The 23,036-nt window shown below is 38.4% G+C and overlaps 1 protein-coding gene across 1 annotated transcript in view; it reads left to right on the top strand.

The window, feature by feature from the left end:
* DCC (DCC netrin 1 receptor) overlaps positions 1-23,036 on the top strand; it is a 687,608-nt gene that overhangs the window by 545,751 nt on the left and 118,821 nt on the right. The gene's annotated exons all lie outside the window — the stretch shown is intronic.

Here is a 23,036-nt window from a genome sequence, read left to right on the forward strand (position 1 = left end):
ATTTCTAATATCACCTTGTTTCCAATAAGACTGCTGGAATCATTCCTTGTACCTCTGCTCATGTGCCTTATTTCTGTGGCTGTTTTGAAGATTTTTTTCTTTGCCACTACTTTTACATAATTTTATTATGATGTCTCAGTGTGGCGTTTTTTATGTTTCTTCTCCTTGAGGTTCGTTGAGATTCTTGGATTGGTGGGTTCATAGGTTTCATCAAATTTGGGTAATTGTTTGTAGGCCATTATTTTTCAAGTAGTTTTAATTGTTTGCACTCTTACTCCTCACAGTCAGGCTCTTCATTTACACATATATTTAGTGTGCTGTGCTGTATTCAGTTCACTGATTCTTTGTTTATTGTTTTTAGTTATTTTCTCTGTGTGTTTCATTTTTGATAGTTTCTATTATGAGGTCTCCAATACCATGTGTTACCCCCTAAAGTGGCTAATCTAATCTTAATCTCATCTATTGTGTTTTCCATATTACTTGTGATAGGTTTTATCTCTAGAAGTTTAGTTTCAGTGTTCTCTGTGTATTCTATATTCTAGTAAATATGCTGAAACTTTTTCTACCTTTTTGAACATAAGGAATGCTCACGAGTATAGATTCTTTTATGTATATTATTTCAGATCTGCTTCTATTTATTAATCTTTTCTCTTCATTATAGATTATATTTTTCTACATTTTCGAAGGTATAGATGAATTTAATGTAACATAATGCATATTATATACTTTTTGCACATGTGTTTTTAAGAGATTGTATTTTTTAATTTTTCTGATGCTGAATATTTTCGTGGTTTATTCTAGAATGCAGTTAAGTTACTTGGAAAATTTTTGAACCTCTTGAGGTTTGCTTTTAAGCTATTACATGGTACTGGAGCACTGGTACCCCCTAATAGCATAAGGCTAATTTGCCCTACTATTAAGGCAATACCTTCTAAGTGCTGTACCTAAATTTCCATAAATTATGTAAATTTTTCTTAATCTGGCTTTGGAAATCCATTTATTCCTAGTTCTGAGTGAGCACCAAATGTTTTTTTCATGCTGATATTGCTTATTCCTTCCACAGGCTTGAAAAATTCCTTCATAACTTTCACTGAAAAAATACTCCAATGGAGACTCAAGAGGGATCCCCCATAGACCTCCAGAACCCCCCTTCTGTGCATTTCTCTCCTCTTTGGTGCTCTTCCTCACAAACTTCAGTTGCTTTGCTTGTCTCGGACTCCCAGCTCTGTATGCTCCACTGAGCTCCTCTAGGTCGCCCCTTTCTTCTGCAGCCTGAGCAATTTTTCCAGGCAATAAGGTCAGGGAATGAATGGGCTGACTCTTTCTCTTCTCCCGGATACCACTCACCTGATCTGCCTGGCGTCCAATACTGAAAACTTTTGTTTTTGGAAGTTGATCCAGGAAGAAGGATAAATCAGGTCCCTTTTCATCTGTATTGATCAGAATTGAAGTCTTCTAATACACAATTATTTCAGTATGCCAAAATTTTCACTTTTCAAGAATACCAAAAATGCCAGACTGCATTATAATCTTTTCCTTGATTTCTGTCACGAATCTCATCAAAAATGAGTCCTAACTGTCATATTGTATTTTTGGAGATAAATTTAACTTGAGTGCTCTTAGAAATAGATCTCTTAGCCTGTGGAGAAATGAACCTTTATAACTCCCAGAGTGCATTCTGAGTTCAGCGAATACAATGTAAATTATAATGTTAACCTTAGCATCACCCCTCCCATCAAAAAGTAATTCCATCATGCATAGAATATAGAAGTTTTGAGCTTATGACATGCAAACATTTTAAATCAGAAAAATCAATGCACTTCAGCAGCCTCAAGAATCATTGACATTCATGAATAAAAAATGAATAAGCACCATGTAGAGAACATTTTATTATTTTTAAATGAAGTACATTATAGGTGTCGGTTAACAAAATTCTGCTTTGTATTTTTTGAAGCAGGATGTAAGAAGAATGATGAAAATGATTTTTGAGCCAAAGTTTGAAAAACTTGGTAACAAAACACCTACAGAAATAAGGCCTTTAATGGTAAAGAAAAGGAAGGAGGGTATATTTACCCCTTCTTTATCTCCAACTATCTTATTCGGAGCATTTATCTATAGTGAAGCAATAATGAACACAAACTCCAGCTCTATTTCTGACTGAGGATCATGACAGATCATTGAAAAAACCGTATCTTGTATGATATAAAGCACTTCTAGAAGAAAGTCAACTTATCATGTTATTACTTTGCAATTTTGTTCTTCACACAGGGAGTCCCAGCTAATTTTCAAGCTAATATCAGTAATTTTACAATTTTACTCTGACAGTTTTAATGAGGAGATTCTAGTGGAATTTCTACAGGGATATGTACATGTCTGTTGTTTATCTCAGATTTGAGTGTACTTTGAGTTACCTTTGCTGCATACGGTTCTCCCAGCCATATTGTTTGCCCAGTATCTATGTTCTAAATGTTGTGAATAGAGTAAGAATAGTAATGAATCCAAAGAACAATGTATCTTCTTTTTTTTTCTTAGCATTTTATAATCCCTTTGAAATTCACCTGAGTAGGTTTCAATGCTTTTCTTTTATAGATGTAAGTGAATTTAATATAACATAATGCATATTATCTGAATCATAATTTCATTTTCAAATATTTTTGGCCATTTAGTTGACATGAGTCAAAACACCAAATGGATGAATTTTTCATAGTGCAAGCAGTTGCTTTATCAAAAAATGAAACAAAACAAAACACAAGATCTCTTATGGTAGATAGTGTGTTTGAAGACTAAATGGTTTATCATTTCTTACCAATTATTTATTTATATTGCATATAATTATATATCGAGTAACTGTTAAGCATAAGACATCATGTTAAGGATTGGGAGAGATACTTAGAAATGTAAGGCATATTCTCTGACATATTCTAGGCTCCCAAAGGTTTATGTAATAAATATAAAAAATATTTTTGGAAAGAAAAAATGAGGTCAAAGGTTTCTATAAGAATGGTAGTTGCTTTGGTCAGTTGAAATGTTACTTACATATGATGTTGGTAGAAATACTGGCATGAAACTTTGATTTTAAGGATAGGCAGGATTTATTCCGATGGGAAAAGAGATGATGTGATATATACAAGACTGCAAAGTCAGTGGAAAGCAAGGGAGGTATAAGATGTAGTGAACAAATCAACTTTACTGTGAGTGAAAAATCATATAAGGCAGTTACAGGAATAATAAATACAGATAACTTGAAGACAAGTTTTGAGAGGGAACAAAATTGAAACTGATTGTTCTTGGATTCCCCCATTCCCGAGTAATTCTAAGGATATATATTGTGTACTTAATGGTCATTTTGTTAAGGTACTAATTGATATCCAAGTGCTGATAACGTGTGCAAATTATTTAGCAGCTGAATGAGTCTTGCCCACCTCCTAGCCTTTCTTCTCATCATCATATATCCATTGTTACGTGCGAAAGTAATGTTCCATATTTTAAAAAGTCCTGGAAGACTGGAATCCAGGATTACAGAGGAAGCTGAAGCTACATTGCGATGGTCTTCAATGTCCATATTTGGCCTTTCTAATGCGCAGTTTAGTGATGGGGCATAGCCACTACTCCACTATTCGTGTAAGATAGCTACTGGTAAGTGTGTGTTTCCCCCTCACCCTGTAAAGAATAGTGGTTAACCCATCATTATGTAATTAATCCCAGCCAGTACTGGTCTATTGTGCCTTTTACCTTGGGTATTTTCTTTAAGTGCTTTGTTCAACATCCAGAGCTTCTCCAGGTCAAGCTCCTGGTATTTTTACAAAGACAGTCAAAGGCTGTCTTCTGAAACCCTAATGACTTTGGAGAGTCCTGACTCAATACGCAGTTGAGTGGCTCCTGACCTATCCCATCATCTTGTCTTTGCATTCAGTCTTCCTCACTGTGTCTGAGTGTCTTGTGATGGTATGAATTTTGTTCCTTCTTGGTTCTGTGCTGGGCATTTCAATGTTTTGAGGGTGATGGTACAGAGAGAGCCAACTGCAGGAGATAGTTAAGAGTTAGATTATTAAATCTTATTAAGGTAAGAATTTAAAGAAGTTCACCTTTAATATGGCAAGTTATTGCCATATTAAATGGCATTGATAGTGTATCCAAATTGCTTCTGTTTTTCAGGTGCCCTGAAAGTGTGTGTGTGGGGGGGCGGTTTAATGATCAATACTCCATTGTAAAAATGCACATATACTAGTCTTGAGACTAGTACAGATTAATTAGAAAATGAAGGATAGCAATCAAATACAATCTATTGTTTCTAGCAATGTCTACCCTGAAACATATTAATCAGTTAATCAAGTAATTAGATAGAATATCCGATATGAGAATTACCTACTTTATTTAACATAATCATTTGAGAGGGGCCCTTGGTTGTACAAAGCCTACATCTTAGAACATTTTATCTATACTTGGTAATATTATGTTGTCTTAAATTCTGCTCACTCAATAGGAATGGCCTTTCCCTAAACTAGGCATTTTGCTGTTTCACTAGAATAAGAAGAAAATGGCCATTAGTTGCGAACTAGGAGGTTGTATTATAAATCATTAAAAGAAAAGCATAGCAAGTTGGGTTGTATTTCTGCTGCTTCGTTGTATGTTAATTTATGTAAATAAGAACTAAAGGCAGACATAAAAAAGCCAGCTTTCAACCCTTAAACAGCATGAGTAAACTCCTTTTTTTATTAGTAGAGATTAAATATTTGTGCTGACAGCTGGAGTATTTCTGAGAAGTCATGGTGTTATGAACTAAGGGATCCTATTCTTCTACAAGCATTTAAGTGAATGTCAACATAGCATGTCATTTAAATGAATGTCACCTTTTTAACAATTAACCAAGAAGTGCCATTTTAGGAACTATTGATTCCTTAGATATGTTTCTTTATAAGGTGTAGTGATTTGAATGGGGACCCTCACAAGCTATATCTACCTCTTAATTCCCAGAAACTGTGTACATGACCTTCCTTGGAAGAAGGGTCTTTGCAGATATAATTAAGTTAAGGATCAGTAGATAAGATTGTCCCAGATTATTAGGTAGGCTGTAAATTCAGGGATGTGTTCTTATAAGAGGCACGGGATGGAGATACGGAGGGAGAAGAGGAGAAAGTCACATGAAGACAGAGGCAGAGCTTGGGGAGGTACATCCAGGGAGACCACCGGCAGCCACCAGCAGCAAGGAAAGACAAGGATGGCTCCTCCCTTAGAGCCTCCAGGGCAGGGGGTGGCCTCCCTCGTACCTCGGTTTCAGACTTCAAGCTTTCAGAATTGTGAGAGAACAGATTTCTAAACTTAAGTCACCAAGTCTATGTAAATAGCTACAGCAATCCTAAAAAGGCCATACAGAAAGGCCTTAATCACTTTTTCTCAATCTCTTTCTAAATTTAAAAGAAAAAAATTTCTGAAGCAAGCACCATCTACTTTGTAAAGCATTATGACCAATATTAAAACATGAAAAACTAAGAAAGAACTCAACACAAAAGCAATGCTATTGCTGAAAGAAAGCATGGCGTGACAGGGAATGACCATGCGAAAGGATTCTTGGTAGTGAAATTAGGCGAATAAGGTGAACTTCACAGTCTCAGGCAGTGTTACCTCAACTATCAAAGGCATTGTGTTTTTCTGGCTAGTCAAACACAACTTTTATGTTCAAGTCCAGAAGCCAGTTAGAAACCGAGTACACATCTCACATTCGTCTCTGTCTACCTTTCTTGTTATGTGGCCAGGCCTTCGTTTTTCAGTGAGAGACAGAAAAGGAACTTGGATGGAACACAATGAATTTGCACAGAGGCTTCTTTTCTGAGAGCAAAGCACATTTACAGCAAAGAAATCAAATTTTTTCTAAGAAAAATGTGGAGCCAGGAATCATACCCACAAGAATAAAAGCAGGCAATTTATCTTTATGGTAATCTAATTCACAAGGTTTACACACTAATTAGTCATTTCTGAACAGAAATCAAAGAGCACTATAAAATAAGTGAACAAAGCTGTACTTATGGAGAGGTTACAGGATTGGGGCAGAAACGTAATTATTTTCTTTTATACTTGACCCTATTCCTAATATCGTCTTTTACAAATATGTTACCTCATGATCGTGAGCAATAAGTCAATTCTCAATTACGTTCTATTTTTTTCACTAGAGGCTGTTATTTTGACAATGGAGGGATGTGTGTTTAATGACGTACAGAAATCAAAAGCATGAATGTGGGAGTGACTTTCCTCGCAAGTCCCTCTGTGTGCCACGGATGAGAGTAAACGTGACAAAGACCTGATGCGATCTGCTTGGGGAGGAAAGGTGGCCGATCCCTCAAAGGGGAAGGGCCAGGAGCCGCCTGCTCAAGGGGCTTTTATTGGGTTCATTTGCACAAGAACACAAGTAAGGTTCAAACAATAGATAGTATTCAAAGAACTATGAGGGCTTATTCTCAGTCAGGATCAGATAGCTAATGAGCCATAAAACTTTGAGGAACAAACTTCTTGCTTGGACCCTTATCATTTAAATGAGAGCATCCTAAACAAAGCAGGTTTCACAGGATTTTTACATATTCTTTCTTATGCCTGATTTACCCAGATACCCGCCCTTTCCAGCACAGGGCTATATGCCACCTTCCCCATCATAGGTTTTTAGGCTTAAGTGGATTAGAGCCTGGAAGTGCTTCTCCCACATGGAAATGGGGACTCTGGCTATGTCACAATAGCTGGGGGGACAAGGGTCCGTCACTCCCTCTTTGTCGCAAACCGCCCCCCCCAGTCCTTTCATAATGGCCTCCCAAGTGATCGTGTCTGGCCTAGGTTGCCCCTCTCTGACGGCTCATTCCCACCATGGCCATCGGCCATGCTTTGGGGGCAGGGGAAGAAGCAGAATCAGAGCTTGCTGCCAGAGACAAGCTTTGTCTCCTGTGGCCCACATTCCAGAGGTTGCCCACTTAGCCATGGGGGGCAGTTACAATTGCTGAAACCAGGCAGGGCAGTTCCCAACACATGGACACATGTATTGTCCGATGAAATCTATTTAAAGAATTTTTAATTACTAGTAGTACCAGTTCTATCTCTTGGCAATGACAGGGTGAAAATGCCCATTGTCTCTCTTGTTGCTTTATTTGCCCAAAGGGAGGAGGAAGCAATTTGAAGTTCCAAAAAGACAATGCACACATCATGAGGATTCTTCTGTTGTTGGTCAGGTTACCTTGACTTTATGCCCTTGGTTTTGTTACCATACAAAAGGTCCGATGGGGGGGCAATATTTGGCCCACCTAGGGATGCCAAAAACTGCTGCAGAACAGGGGTCCCTCCCAACGACAGAATACTAATATCTACTGGGCTCTTCTGTCCGCCACCAATTGGAAAGACATCTCTCAATGGCAGAGGTTTGTGAAAAGGAAACAAAATGTTTATTTAATGCTATTCCGGCCTAACGCCTCCACTAAACTATCAAAGTCCTTTAGGGTATACACCTACACCCACACAGTGCTCCCTTCTCCCACTGTCCCAAGTCCGGGTACCGTTAATCAGGAAAGGAACACACGTCTGTTTTTCAGGCCACTGGTATTATCAGCTACATCAGGCAGGATCTCTAATTAATCCAAAGTACTGTGGTACCCTCTCACAGTCCACTGGCAAGGGTTCTTTGTACCCAGTTCCAGTCAAAGTCTCTCTTGCTTTCCAGGCCACGTGGCCAAAGGGGGCACCCCAAAGCCGCGTGGGCCTCTTCTACCAAAGCTGCAGGGGTTCGCACTCCACCAAAAGCATGTGGCTTTCTTCTTTACCTGGCTGCAGGGATCTCCATTCTGGCAAAGCTGCGTGGTTTTCCCTTTCACCTGGGCAGTTATTGCCTCATGTCCTGGAGCCCATCTTTTCCAAGCTCTCACACAGGCACTGTAACTCGGGGCGCAGCCCCCAGTTACATCCTGGGTAGAAGCCACTCCCTTCTCCCTGGCTCAAAACTTGGCCACAGCTATTTAACATATCTATGAAACCAGTTAAAGGTTATAGATATGTTAAATAATCATTCTAGAGGTTAGCTGCAAAACTGTTGCTATGCAAAACAGCTCTCAATGGCTCTGTTCCATTCATCCCTTCCCCCTGGGGGGGTTGAGGACATCTTATATGTCTCTCCAATATTCCTATACACTTTGAATTCTGGACACCATTCCAAATCTTTTTTGGGGCCCCCCTTGGCTGCACCCTGTATCAGTTTCCCCGCCCTGTCAAATGGGCATAATTAACACCCCTGACCTTGGTAAAAGCAAACGTGGGAGGAGGAAACAGACCCTTGTCAGCGTGGTGGAGGATAAAGTTATTTTTGAAGCATGTATCATCTCTCTTTAGGAAACAAAATATGGCATAGGCTATTACTATAAACATTAAAAATTTTTTTGTATAAAGACTACATTTTTATTGTCTGTGAACTATATTTTACGTTAAACTTTGAGGAGGAAGCAAAAGGAAACCTGGTATTAACAGTGTTCAATAAGACAAGTGGATATTATTGCTTACGGCCTATATGGTAAACACTTAGGAAACTCACTAAATATGTGCATTACAAATAATTGAAGGCTTGCACAGCCCATAATAATGATAAATGACTTACTGAGCACTTACTATGTGCTGAGCTCTACACCTTTTACATGAAGCGCCTCCTTTGACCTCACAATCACCCTAAGAGGAGATGCCATTGTCGTTGCCATCTTACAGATGAGTTAGCGAGCTAAGTAAAGTCAAACTGAGGCTAAGGAGCTTAAATGACTTGCACTGAAGCTCTTCACCAGTGACAGGACCAGGACTTCAACTGCCTGACTCGAAAGCATTCATTCATCAAATCCTGTATATTCCACAACAGGTTAAGTACCCTCCACAAGCTAGCTTGTGAAAGTCAAGTACAAGCTTTCAAAATTGTGTAGCATAGGGAGCCAATCCCTCTGAAATTCTAGAGTAATTATCTGATATAAGTCATTTCTCCATACACATTTAGCACCTGAAGAATTCCTTGAGGATCTCTTATTTTTCACTAGATCTGTAGAAGTTTAAAAGTCTACTTTTCTCCAACTGATCTTTCTTTCTCTGTGTTTCTCTCTCTCTCTCTCTCTCTCTCACTCACACACACACATGCACATTCATACACCATCAGGTCTCTTTATGCTTCTTTGTCCAGTCTCTTACATGCATTTTTCTGTTGAACTACATTTTTCCACCTCAGCCATGCAGGGTTGCCCATAATATGAGACTATATGTGATTTATATATTTTAAATCATATGTTGAATTGAATAATGATAACGCTTTCTGTAACTCTCAAGTTGAACAATTTGTTTCCTCTAATGACCATTCCACCTGTATTGAAGAGCAGCCCTCCAATACATTGCCTGTTTTCCCCAAAAGTCAGTGAAAAGACTGGGTTTATTTATTACTATCCACAAGTCACACATTAGAGGTGAGAATGTAATTTTTTCAACATCATCATTATAATAAAGACAAATATAATTACTTGGATTAGTCTGTTCAGCTAATTAGAGTAATTTGAGCACTAGTGTATTTGAAGTTTAACTCTGTAAAGTAACAATTCAGTCAACTTATATCAAGTTCCAAAGAGAGACATAACATTGCTAATTATGGCTAAATAGAAAGAACACTGGACTTGGAATCATAGACTTCACTTGGAATAGGACCCTTCTTTTAATTACCTTGGAGACCATTGACAAATAATTGTCTCCCCAAGCCCCAATGTCTACATTACCAAATTAGAGATAAAATTACACAGTATTGAGGTTATTAAGGAGATTAAAGTTATAAATTATACAAAGTCACTTTAAAATATGTTTAAAATTTTTGCTTCTTCTTATTTCATAATTAAAGAGAAATCAGCCCTTTTTCTCAGGGACACCTACCTGCAAGCTTGGCTGGAAATGTCCTTTTTGTTTTGCTGAGAAACTGGAGCATCAAATTGTCATGGATTTTCTTACTGAGGAAGAACAGTGAATTCATCAGGGTTTTCCAGAGAAACTGAACAAGTAGGAGGTACATACCCACAAGTGAGAGACCTGGGAAAGCAGCAGTGTGACTCAGTCCAAGTCCGTAAGCCTTTGAAGCAGGGAGCTGATGGTGTGAATCCTAGAGGCAGGAGAAGATGAAATGAAATGTCTCAGCTCATGCCGTAGGCAAGAGAAAAGGGTAAACTCCTTGTTTCTCTGTCTTTTGTTTTATCGAGTCCTTCAGTGGCATAGATGATGCCCAGCCACATTGGAGAAGGTGTTCTGCTTCAGTCCACTGATTTCAGCTAAGGTCACCCAGAAATATCCTCACAGACACACCTAGAGATAATGCTTAATCTGGAAACCCCATAGCCAATCAAATGGATACATAAAATTAACCATCATAAACACTAAGGATGCCTCCTACTCTGTGCATCAGATTACAAAACGCAAAGTGACTTGGAGAATTCAAAAATCCCAACTGTTATGAAATATTTCCACAGAAATAAAGTAAAAATAAATGGAGCTGGCAATTTGGGGGGAAATTGTTTATAATTGTTAAAGGTGTTTCCTACCCTCTTTTTCATATGTGTACAAATAATGTCATAACATCTCAATTTTTCCAGATTTACCATTAACCTACTTAATTGCCTATACATGTTATTTTATAAATTTAAAATTCATGCATTGGACAGAGTTTTTGAACTCTTTTTTAAAATGTATTGTGTGTTTTCCATTACCATTTAGCCTCCTTACATTCCCTCCCCTCAACAGTCACCACACTGGTGTCCGTGTCCACGCGTCCTTTCCCCCCTTTGCTCCATCCCTCCACCTCCTAACCTCACCCCCACCACATCTGTCCTCCTGTCCTGCATCCATGAGTCTGTCTCTATTTTCCTTGTTAGTTAAGTTTGTTCATTAGATTCCCCAGGTGAGTAAAGTACTGTGGTATTGGTCTTCCTCTGGCTGGCTTATTTCATTTAACATAATGCTATCCAGGTCCATCCATGCTGTGGCAAAGGGTAAAATTTTCTTCTTTTTTATGGCTCAGTAGTATTCCATTGTATAAATGTACCATAGGGTTTTTTTATCCACTCATCTAGTTATGGACATTTGGGCTTCTTCCATATCTTGGCAACTATAAATAATGCTGCAATGAACATAGGGGTGCTTATGTTCTTTGAATTAGTGTTTTCAGTTCCTTTAGATATATTCCCAAAAGTGGGATGGCTTGGTCAAATGTAAGAGACTGTTCTATGTGGCATGGGCCCAGCTCCCATTCAGAGATGCACAGGACCCATGCCCACGGATAGGTTCTCTTGAGGGTAATCAGGCCTGCAATGTGCCTAGGCCTCTTTGAGTCTTGCTTTTGCTGGTGACTCCCTTACCTGGATTTGTGGCAAACATTTACTGCAAAATAACTTCCTAAAATCCATGCTAAACCTTCCTAGTACTAGTGTAACCAGTCCAACCACTTTTGCCCTTTTCATTTGCAAATATTCCTCTTTTGTGATGTGATTAGCAGCATTGGCTCCTTTGTTTTCTGTAAAAGGTAACTGCCTAAAGCAACCTGTGCATAGTAAATGAGGACCATCATGTAATGTGCCTAGAAACCCAATATAGGCTGGTCATGGGGGAGGCCATGGGTTTTTTTTCTCCCCTTGAGAGAAAAACCATGCTGTCCCTTTTGCTCCACCAGACTCAGACTGCTCCGTGTGAATGTCTCGTTTCATCCATAATGACGTGGACACTGCGGGCTGGTATCTGCATCAGTCAAAAGGCAGATCCATTTTTAATTTTTTGAAGAGCCACTGAGGGTCTTCCTCAGTGCCTGCACCATGCACCAGTCTGTATTCCCACCAAGTGTACAAGGTTTCCCCTTCGGGATATCACCTCACACCCATCAGAATGGCTATTATCAATAAATCAACAAACAACAAGTACTGGCGAAGATGTAGGAAAAGGAGTTTTTGAATTCGTATACAGCTTCCCTCACATGCACACAAACATACACACAGACACACAGACATACACTCACTATGAAGTTTCTCATGTTGGTAGAAATTTGTCCTAAGTAAACATCAGTGCTCAAACCCCTGGATGAGAACCCATTTCATCCATTATCCAATTTAATGATTTTTGAAGGGATCAGTTCAGAAATCATGATAGCCGACAGGTAAAGGATAGGACCAGGAATATGTAAGTGTTCTAGTATTGAGCATTTATTAAAACATCCATATATCTAGTGTTATCCTTACCATTTATAATCATAAGCAAAAAATACAACACACTAGAATGAGCCTTCTTGTTAGAATTATTCATATGAGAATCAGTCAGCCACAGAATTCTCTGCCATCCAAAGGGCTGAGAGAAGATTGGGTGATTGCTCAGGAAATTTACGAGACCCTCGTGAGAATCTTTCACATCCAACAGTAGAAATACAGCAAGTCCTTTTCCGACAAAACTGTAGTCATCGCAGACTATGTATTCCAGGTTACAGAGGAAGAACTTCTATCAAGCAGATGACTTGTTTTTGTCCCAGGAACTTTCTTGCAGGAGATCACTCAGGAGAATACTTCCAAGAGACATGGGTCGAATCCTGACTCTACCAGCCACAAGCTGTTTGACCTTGACAAGAATATTTAATCTTTTTTAATGTCAAATTTTTACCTTTAATTTCCTTCAGACAGTCATTTTATTCATTTGACAAATTTATAAAGTTTTTACCACATATCTGAAACAATGGTAGACACTGGGAGTATTAAAAAACAAAACTAAAAACTGGTGCCTACCTTCAGCGTGAATGTGCATAAGCATGCTCACGTCTCATGGAACGCATGTGCATTAAAGGCAAGAGCGTGTATAAATAGTCAGCACTGTTCTGAAACATCCTGATAATTATCTCATTCTTTTTTAGAAAAATCTTTCCATGGGTGTTCTCTTCTTGTTCCCTCCAAAGGCACTGTCTTTGACATTAAATCCACTTACTCGATTTTAGCAAGGCCCATGGCCACCCAGCAAAAGGCAAGTTTCATGCATGATCTTCTTTACAATTGTAGAAGGCTGTGTGACTAAGTTCTGGCCAGTGCAGGAAGTGTGAGAGTGCACACTTAGGCTTTGCCACTCACAGGTGCATGAGCACATGTGAACACTCAGAGCCCTTTCCCCTTCTCACTCGCTGGGAGTGACATTGAACTGGATTTGGAGATGCAATAACACATTGGCAAACCAGATCACCAGTGCAGCACTGGTCACTGCCAAACTCTTCCTTTTACCTTCTTTAACCCGATATATTCCGATGTCTCTCTATTATAGCAGCTAGGTCTGTATCCTAACTAATACAATCAGCACAAATACAGTTTATACCATACTTGTTGTCTTGAATCCTGGAAAGTACATTACTTGTTACTATTAATCAATGAAAAACATTTTTGATTCATCACTTAAACTACTACTGTATTATTTAACTATCTCTCTAATTATACTTAACCTACTTTAATATTTTAAATTTGAGTTAAATTATCTTATAATAATTACAGTGCAAGAAAAATTGCTTACGCTCACATAGGAAACAAGCATTTTAGTCTGTGACCCTCCTGCTTCAACTAATGCCCAATAAAATAAAATTCTTGAACAACAAAATAATTAGAGCATTTCTGTTCGGGATTTGAACTCTTCATTACAGTTTTATAATATTTTAAAATTTCTCTAGACTTAAGTGCCACCAGGTAGCTTTGCTATTCAACAAAGTCTACAAATTGTAGTTAGAAAAGTCCTGCATATATTTCTGAGTTAACCTTTCAACTTGATCTTGGCATTGTGTAGAACCCATGAGGACTTTGTAAATACAGGATCCAGCAGAAGTAATGCCTGCTTGAGTGTGGTGGGCAGAGTAATAATATGGGTGTAATAATTTATAGTTTTCATTTGAGCATTTCACCTGAAGTGTCATATGTTGGGCCTGAGTGTGATATTGTTATGCTATAGAATTACCTGCTTATGATTTTGTAGTAAAAGATTTAGTAAGAAAAGGGGGGTTGTTTGTACTGGACCCTACATAATGGCTGAAGTGAATATAGCTAGTAAAGATGATAATGCCCCTTTCAGTCCAAGAGTATGGGTAGGGGTACACATAGTGTGATGCTTGGCCAACAGAATAAAATTTAGAGAAACAGGTGAGTGCTGCCCACCTGAACGTTTCCCTAAGATGTTAAACTCTTACTCCAGTGAGACTGCTGTTTACATTGTCTTTGGGAATCTTCACTGAGAAAGGCTTTTAGAAAGTACAGCATGTCCTTTTGAATTCCTTCATCAATAGAAATTTTTATTGGTGGATTTGACCTGATAAATCAGCCAACAGCAAGTCAAGACCCAGTATTATAAATAACACAAACAACAAATTATAAACCAACATTTCAAGTCAAAAAAGGTCTAAACACGGCAAGATTATCTTTCTACTTACAGTTTGTTTGAAGTTTGTTTCTTCCTTAAATCATATATTTGAAATAGACAGAAGCAAAACCAGAGACACCTCAATCTATAAATTGTATTGACTTATAGAATTATAGCTGACCCTGGGTGACTCCACGATTTCAAAGGGAGTGGGACTGGTGAGTTGTCAGGAGGAGAGAGAGTAGCTTGGTCGGAAGCACTATTTGTTTCCTTTCATGTCCTATGAAGAGTTAGATGAATGACCATTCCCTGTGGGTGCACAGACACGGGAGGGAAAGTCAAAATGCTTCTGTGCACAGCTTCCACAGAGGAATGGTTCTTGTGGCATTTAAGAGACAGAATAGGCATCAAAGAGAAAGTTAGGACACCCCCCCAAAAAAGAGAAAGTAAACAAAAGTTCATTTAAATCTATAATGAATATTTATAAGAGGTCAATTTAGGTCATAAGAAAAAAACAAAGACTATTTATTAAATGTCAACCCAATATCTAGTTATTTTAAAATATGTTATCATTTTAATGCTGTTCTCTTTAGCTTTTTAGTTTGATGAGATCCTATTTGTTTATTCTTCCCTTTATGTCCCTTGGTCTAGAGCAGGGGTGTCAAACTCATTTTCACCAGGGGCCACATCGGCCTTGTGGTTGACTTCAGAGGGCCAAATGTAATTTTAAGACTGTATAAATGTAACTTTACATTTTATTACTCCTTAAGTAGGGGCTGGGAGCTCGGTGCTACCACCAGGTAGAAATAGGGCGCCGGGCTGGAGAAAACAAGGGGAGGGCCAGATTCAGCCTGTGGGCCTTGTGTTTGCCACCTGTGTAATATGGCATGGTGGGGTAAAAATGGAGACAACTGTACTTGAACAATAATAAAAATATATAATATAATATAATATAATATAATATAATATAATATAATATAATATAATATAATATAATATAAACAATATGTACCTTAAATAAAGGTATTGCAATTCATATTTACAGATTTTAAAAAACACAAAGATGGAGCTTTGAAAAGTTGAGAAAAACTGCTCAAAAATATTGATCTTTTAAGTAGACAAATTTGTTTATAACATGAGTATGTCTAATCCCATGCCATGCCCTTTCCACCTTCTAAATTCTTACTGGATTTTTATCTCCTTGTGGTGGAACTGGCCTGGGAGGAAGATTTCCGCCCTTCCGAGCCTTACTCCTGAATGCTCAGTGATTCTTACTGAAAGCTGGGGCATGTGCATTCAGCCAGCTCAGGCCCAGCAGCGTGCTAGGCAGAGTTTATGTCTCTAAATGCTCTCCTCTGGCTGCTTACCTTTTTCCAGGTTCTAGCTAAACAAGATCCTGGAGAAAGGCTGGCCTGGCCACATGTTGTCCCTCCACAACTGGATAAGCTACTGTTTTTTACCCTTTCTCTTTTCTTGCACTAACGAGTTGTCTATTGAAACCCAAAATTATACCAGTAACGTTATGTTATGTTGCTGGGACCAATAAGCCTAGTTTACCTCTCATTTTGCTGACTTCCTGATATTAACAGCATTTTTGTTATTGTTCTCATACATCCAGTTTTACTGCTAATACTGAATTTGGTTGATTTTTGGCTCAGCTCATTTAAGTCCACTTGATTTTCTTTAATTTTTTTCTCTCCTTATTATTCCTATTCACTTCAAAACAAGCTGAATTAGCAACTAAAATACTAGTTGATTTTTCTTGAGAACTTAGGTCAGAGACTGTATTTGTTTATGAGCAAATGGCCTAATGCTATTATAATCTTGTCATTTATCATTGGTAGTTATTTTTACCGGGTCCTTATTCTGACCTAATTATTCCAATTTCATTTCTTCGTGTTTTATTAAAGCATGGATTAAAAATGAATTCAATTTTACAGCCATCTTAGACTTATCATTAATTTAATGTCCCTTTCCATTATTAACAAAGTTATTTTCCATCTAGATATATTTCTTTGAGTTTAGTATATATTCAAATGAGCAAAAAATCCAAATTTTAGAGTACAAAATTGAAAATCATGAGTACTCAAAGTCTTATCAGTTGAGGCACTCTATTGCCATGTGTGTAGAAATTAGTATGTGCATAAGAAATTGAATCAGGTATGAGGCAAATGCATTATTTTTAACTTCAAGTGTAATATATATATTCAACTTATTAAATTATATTTCGACCCACGCTATGCAATCATAGTAGGTATCGTAGTGAGTCATGTCAAATTCGAAGGGAAAAATAGCAGCAGGAACCATCATATTGAATCTGCTCTACCTGCCCTTGGCATTGTCCACAAGACTTCAGTAACTATGGCAACACTGTGGGAGAGAAAGGTAAACAGAACTTCTATATAGGTGTGCTGTCCTACACCACAGTCCAAATGTGGCTATTTAAACATGAATATAATAAAATTAAATAAAATTAAAAAAAACAGTTCTCTAGTCTTGCTACTCGCATTTTCAGTGCTTTCTGCTTAATAGGCAAATGTGGCTACTGACTGCCACATTGGATCACATAGATAGGGAACATGTATGTCACCCCAGAGAGCACTGGAGGAAAGCACTGGGTTATAGCCCTCATTGGGCTACCACTCACTGGTACTTAGTCTGAAACTACAATATGTAAAGAAATGACAACTATGATTTTAAGTAAATACACACATATGTGCACACAGGTTACATGTCACCTGAGGGCTTGAGTTGCATCTATTTGGCATATTACATGATTAAATGTCAGCATGCAGGTAACCGAAGACATTGCCCAGATAAAGGCAGGAAGCTGGGTGAATATAGAAGCTGACAGGTTGCGTCAGTGACTTTGATATATACACATGTACACACACATAGCCTCAGACACTTGTTGAGTGAAAGGCAAAATCAAAGTATAAAATAATAGTCACCATGATGTACACTAGTATACCAGGATGTGAGAGAAAATTAAATGGTATTTATGTGATGTTGATAATACTTTACTAAGAAATAAAAAAGTTTCCTTTCCTCTCTGCTTAAAGTGATGCATGAAGAACCAAAATTATTTGTGTCTGTGTCATATTCCTATTTGTCCACTCACAGAGAGTCAAAGCATCTGGGCCTTGGCCCCTGCCATCTTCCCAGGTTTGTTCTGCAGTGGTCCATAGGTGGACTTGAGAACATAGGGCAGACCTGGCTTTGATTCGAGCATTGCTACTTAGTGAGCTCTGTGAGCATCACCAAGCCTTCGTTTTCTCTTCCCTGGAGTGGGAACAACCCTGCACCTACTTCTCTGGTCCCTGTGGAGATAAGCACGGCAGCATTGGTATCTGGTGTGGTGGGTGCCAATAAACAAGGATGCTCGTCATTGTATGATTTTTGTCCTCTTTCCTCAGCACCCCTGTGTTTATGTCCATATCATTCTTCCTCTTTGTATCTTGTTACCACTTCTTTGCTCCCTCTGCCGCTCCCCTAAAACCCAAAGAAATGGATGCAGAGGAGAGAAGAGCCCAGGAGATAACGGAGAAAGGAAGGGGTGGCAACCCCTTGTAAAAATGAAGGCCATGCTTCCTCTTTTAGTTCCTAACTGCAGCTTTTTATTTTATTTATTTATTTTTATTTTATTTTATCTCTTTATGCTAGGGAGTCAGTTTGACTGGCTTTTAAACCAAAGCAGTGATGTTTGCTTGAATGAACTAAGTGGTGTGCCTACATTCACATCTTTTCCATCTTTCTTGGACTATGTAGCTTGGAGGAATTAATCCCCCTAAAAGTACAACTTGAAACTTACTCAAAATGTTCTTCAACTCACCATCTCTTATTCAGTAAAAGGCAAGCAGTACAGAGATTCAGGCTGAACTTTGGGAATTAGAATTCTCCCCCTGACTTGTTAAGAGGTAATCATCATTCATCCATTCAATAAATATGTATTGAGTACTTACTGTATGCCAGCCACTAGGTTAAGATAAGGCATAAATAAAATAGGGAGTGTCGGGTCATTAACCAAGGGCCTAATTAGGCATCCAGCAAAGGTTGCCTCAGGGCGGATGGGGCAGAGGAGGAGGAGGCCGAGTGGGTGTGGGGGAGGAGGCACAGTCACGGTCATGGTCTCCGGGTTCTGATCCCAGCCTACATGATGCTCCAGCCACTTTGAGCTGTTCACTTGCACTTGCTTCTTTCACTCTTTCTCCTCAGTGTCTCTTCATCAAAAGAGTCAGCAAAACTGCCATCTTCTCCACAAAGCCCTCTGATTTGAGAACAATTTGCTCTATTTTTAAAAAAATTCTGACACATCTTCTACTTTAAAAAATACATCAAGGCCACATTTTTAAAAAAACATCCTTATATACCCTAGAAAGCTTATAACCATATCTCATCTATAGTAGATGCTCAATGACAATTGATGAGTGAATGAACAAATGAATGAATGAAGAATAGTTGAACCTGACTATGCCAGTAAGAGGTGGAACTGTGGCACAATCTCTTTGGATTCATATTTTTATGAACCAGAACGTATAGTATGGAGTCAAGAAATCTGAGTACTATGTTCAGGTTGATTAAGGGCTTGCTTTTTAACTTTTGCTAAGTAATTTATCCTTCCAAGTTTCACACATTCACCAATGCAACAAATACTTGTTAAGCGCATTCTATCTGCCAAAGACTGAAACATTTCTTATAAACTTAATGTTTACCTGATTTCCCTCCTGATTTGACTTTGGTAAATTAAAAAAAAAATAGCTTAGTGCTTCTTTGAACTCAAATACTTTCTCATATAGAATAGCTAAGTATCTAGTACCTGCAAGATTGGTTAATGGGCAAGTCATGTTATAAATCCAACTGCTCTTTGGGGGGGTGTTCCTAGGGGGGAAACAACATAAGGGTGCTAGTTAGACTGGCTATTAATTAAATTTGTGAAAGCATATCAATAATGAGGTAGAATTGAATATTATATGTATTACATGGTAACATCTTTCTCAAATATGAATTGCTCTTTCTTTTAAGACATCAATACAACCAACTGTATTTGCTCTCTACTAGTTACACTGAATTAAACAGTTTGGGTCCAGTGGGGCCAAAGGTATCCAGGAACATTTACCATCTGACAGCCATCCAGCATCCTGTATTGTACTTCGTGCATGTGGTAGCCTAGTCCACTGCAAGGAGCAAGTGTCTGCCTTGGGAAAACAGCTACCACCGACCTCTAATGGACTTGTTGGCAGTGTGAACAGACAGGGCAGAAGATGCAGGGACGAGGCGACTGGCACAAGCACTTGGCATGGACAGGGCCACTGAATGAAGTTCGTACATAATCCGTAATAAATAAAGGACTACAGGCTGTCAATCCGGCACATGCCAGTGGCATTTAATTCATCTAAAATATTAATTAAAATAATGATAGACCTCACTGGAGTTTGTTACCCAGCACGGCATCTTGGTCAAGCCCCAGAGGCTTCTTGATTCATTGCCTCTACCCCAGAGAACCTCATTCATCTTACTACCTTCAGGCAAGTCTCAACATAAAGCTCTTAGAATAATGGGTCTCTCACCTACCACGTTTCTGGGGAAGGAAAACCCAAACTTCTCCCTATTACTTATCCCTTGTCTTTACAGCCCCTATAATCTATAAATGTGCATTTATTCCTTTTTATCTCCCTAGCCACAGAGAAGATACTGGCCAGGAACCATCTATTTTGGATGCGGAAGGAATTATTAAGCATTTCATTAGCCTCCTTTATCTCAATTCAATGTCGACTATAATAAAGGTTAGCCTTTATTATAACAATGATGAAAGTCTGATCAATAATTTGAAATCTGTGGAGTCACTCAGAATACCCGTAATTAAAAATAATTTCCACGGACACCCACCAAATACCAAGTTATTTCAGTAGGATTTCATTCACAGGGTATTAAAATAAGAAAATGCTGCCATGCTTTATTTTTCAAAGGCAACTGATATATTTTTAAGCCTACATATTCACAACATTTTTAGCAAGTCCAAAAAATAAATTTACCATCATAATTATCATTAAGTGTATTTCTGAACAATGGTGTCTGAACATAATTAATGATTAATTCATTTGGAATTCATTATGGTAATATTAAATGTGTTTAACTCATTTGATGCTTCTATAGAAGGAGCAACTCTATGCAATGCTTTTGTGATTTACTGATTTTAAAGTTTAAGAGCTCTGAGCATGTGCAGGAAAATAGCTCCACATTGCTCTCTAGTGGTGTGCCAGTAAATGACACCCTTCTTTTTATGGGGTGAAAACCCTCATTCTCCGTTGCTCCCCATTCATTCACTCTCTCAGCCTATTTCTCCTCAATACACACTCAGATGTGGTACCTCCATCACAGTATAAAAGAAGATCAAAGCAGTATAGTCCTTGGTCCACCATTAATCAATAGCTCAGTAATATTTTTACTGTTGTCATTCGGGCTGATTCAGTATTGGATCAAGCTTTATTGAGTCATGGAAGGATCTTCCTTTCTCAGTAGGTCAAATGCAGTTTGACAAAAGCACTGTGCTGAGGACAGAGAGAGCAGATAGAGTATAAAGCGCACAAATAAAAGCTCCTTGAAAAAGCTGCAACAAAGGGTTCTGGAGTTGTCCCAGGTTTCTTGTTTCCTGGGTTAACTTCAGAAAGAAGTGAACTCGTCTGGACCTCAAATCACTGACAACAGAAAAAGATGGACCAAACAGACCAACACCCCTACAACTCCATGGCAAATCTATTTATCTTTCCTAAGACGAAGCCATTACCACTTTTTATTTAAATTTAATATTGGTCTCCCCTAAGGTGTGCACACCATAGTTAGGACTTGTGGAATTTAGCGATTCGTGGTCATTTATTTGCCCAACAGCTAGTGAATGATACAACTTCAGAGTCTTCACTATAGTACCCTATACCATGGTTTGACCTCACGTATAAGAAGCTGCCATTACTCAGAGGACTAGCGACTTGATGGGTTTCGATATTAACCAGAGTCCATATGGAAATGACAGCCACCTCACATTGACTGTGGGAGAGAGATTAAGAAATGATGAATATCACCCAGCAGCCAGACAGCGGATAGATGATGTGCACATATTGGAATTCCAACTGAGACAAAAATTCAAACCAGGAAAATGAGAATGAACCAGTTCAGGTGCATGTTTTCTTCTAAATGAGAAGTAATATGCATGGAAAAAAGACTAAAAGCTAATAATGCAGAAATGCTGGAGAGAGTTTTACAGAGGATCTTGTCTAAGGAGGTATAAATTGGGCAGTTGGGAGGTGGGGGCAGACACAGAAAGGCATGCTGGCCGTTCTGACATGTGTGAGGAGATATCTCATTGTGGTTTTAATTTGAAGCTCTCTGATGATTAGTGACAAAGGGATTAAGAAAAAACAACTCAGATACAAAGAAAACAGTATGGTGATTACCATAGGGAAGGGAGGGAGGGAGAAGAGCATAAATAGGGGATAAATGGTGATGAAAGAGGCTTGACTTTGAGTAGTGAACACACAATACAATAAAGAGATGATATATTATAGAATTGTACACTTGAAACCTCTATAGTTTTATCAACCAACATCCCCCCAATAAATTAAACAAAAAAATTTAAATCCTTATGAATTTATGCATTCATATTTACTTGTTGGATTTAAATTAATTGCAACTTCTTTTTTGTGGAAGCTCAGATCATCCTCAGATCTTTGGTCAATGGGAGACTCTTCAAGGTGACTCCTAAATCCATTTGCCATGAGCCCATTAGTCTTCGGTTATTTCCCCTCTCTCTGGTATGCCAGGATGTTTCAGGCTCAATTGATATGAGCCTGAATCATATCAGTTCTCCAACCTGTTCTCCAACAAGCCCTTGTTTCTTGCAGTGGGAAGTGTTTGTTCAAATCCAAGTCTGGGTGCTCGGGATGCTTGTTGTTATTCAGCCGCTATTGCTAGACTTTCTCAGTGGATAGAACTACAATAGAGAGAGAACACCTTTTGAGTTTATTTTTATTTCTTAAATATATTTTATTGATTTTGCTGTTAGGGTTGTCCCACTTTCCTCCCTTTATTCCCCGCCACCCTCCACAACCCCTCCCATCCACATCCTGCCTCCCCTCCCTTAGTTCATGTCCATGGATACCTTTCGAGTTTAAAACAGGTTTTTCTACTTAAATTTTGGAACACAATACTTAACCTTTTCTATTTTACATCTGTATGTCCTTTTGTCCCCATCAGGACCCTGGTTCTCAAGGACACAGTGGATGGTGGAATTAGAATTGTTTATGATTATACAGTGTCCCGTATTATAGTAGTCACAGAATAACCACAATAGTATTACCATAAATAATACTTATTGAAACATATTTACATATGCTGTCCCTATTGTCCTTTAATTTTGTCTATTATTGTAATATATGTTTAAAATCAGAATATGTAGTCTTTCAAAATACAAGCTCTCCCTTTGAACCCTCATTTAATCTTAGCTCATTTAATTTATTGTTGACCAGTTAGCTCAATATCTCCCCTGGTTATGTCAAATGTCTAAAGCTCATTTTCTAGCAGCTTTCAGGACCAGGAGAATAATATCCCTGATTACCTGCAGGTTGGTAACAGTTTGGTGTGCCCTTCATTTTTAACGT

The sequence above is a fragment of the Artibeus jamaicensis genome, unplaced genomic scaffold (assembly GCF_021234435.1).
Source record: "Artibeus jamaicensis isolate MK-2021 breed Jamaican fruit bat unplaced genomic scaffold, CSHL_Jam_final contig_354, whole genome shotgun sequence".
NCBI classification, from domain to species: Eukaryota; Metazoa; Chordata; class Mammalia; order Chiroptera; family Phyllostomidae; genus Artibeus; species Artibeus jamaicensis.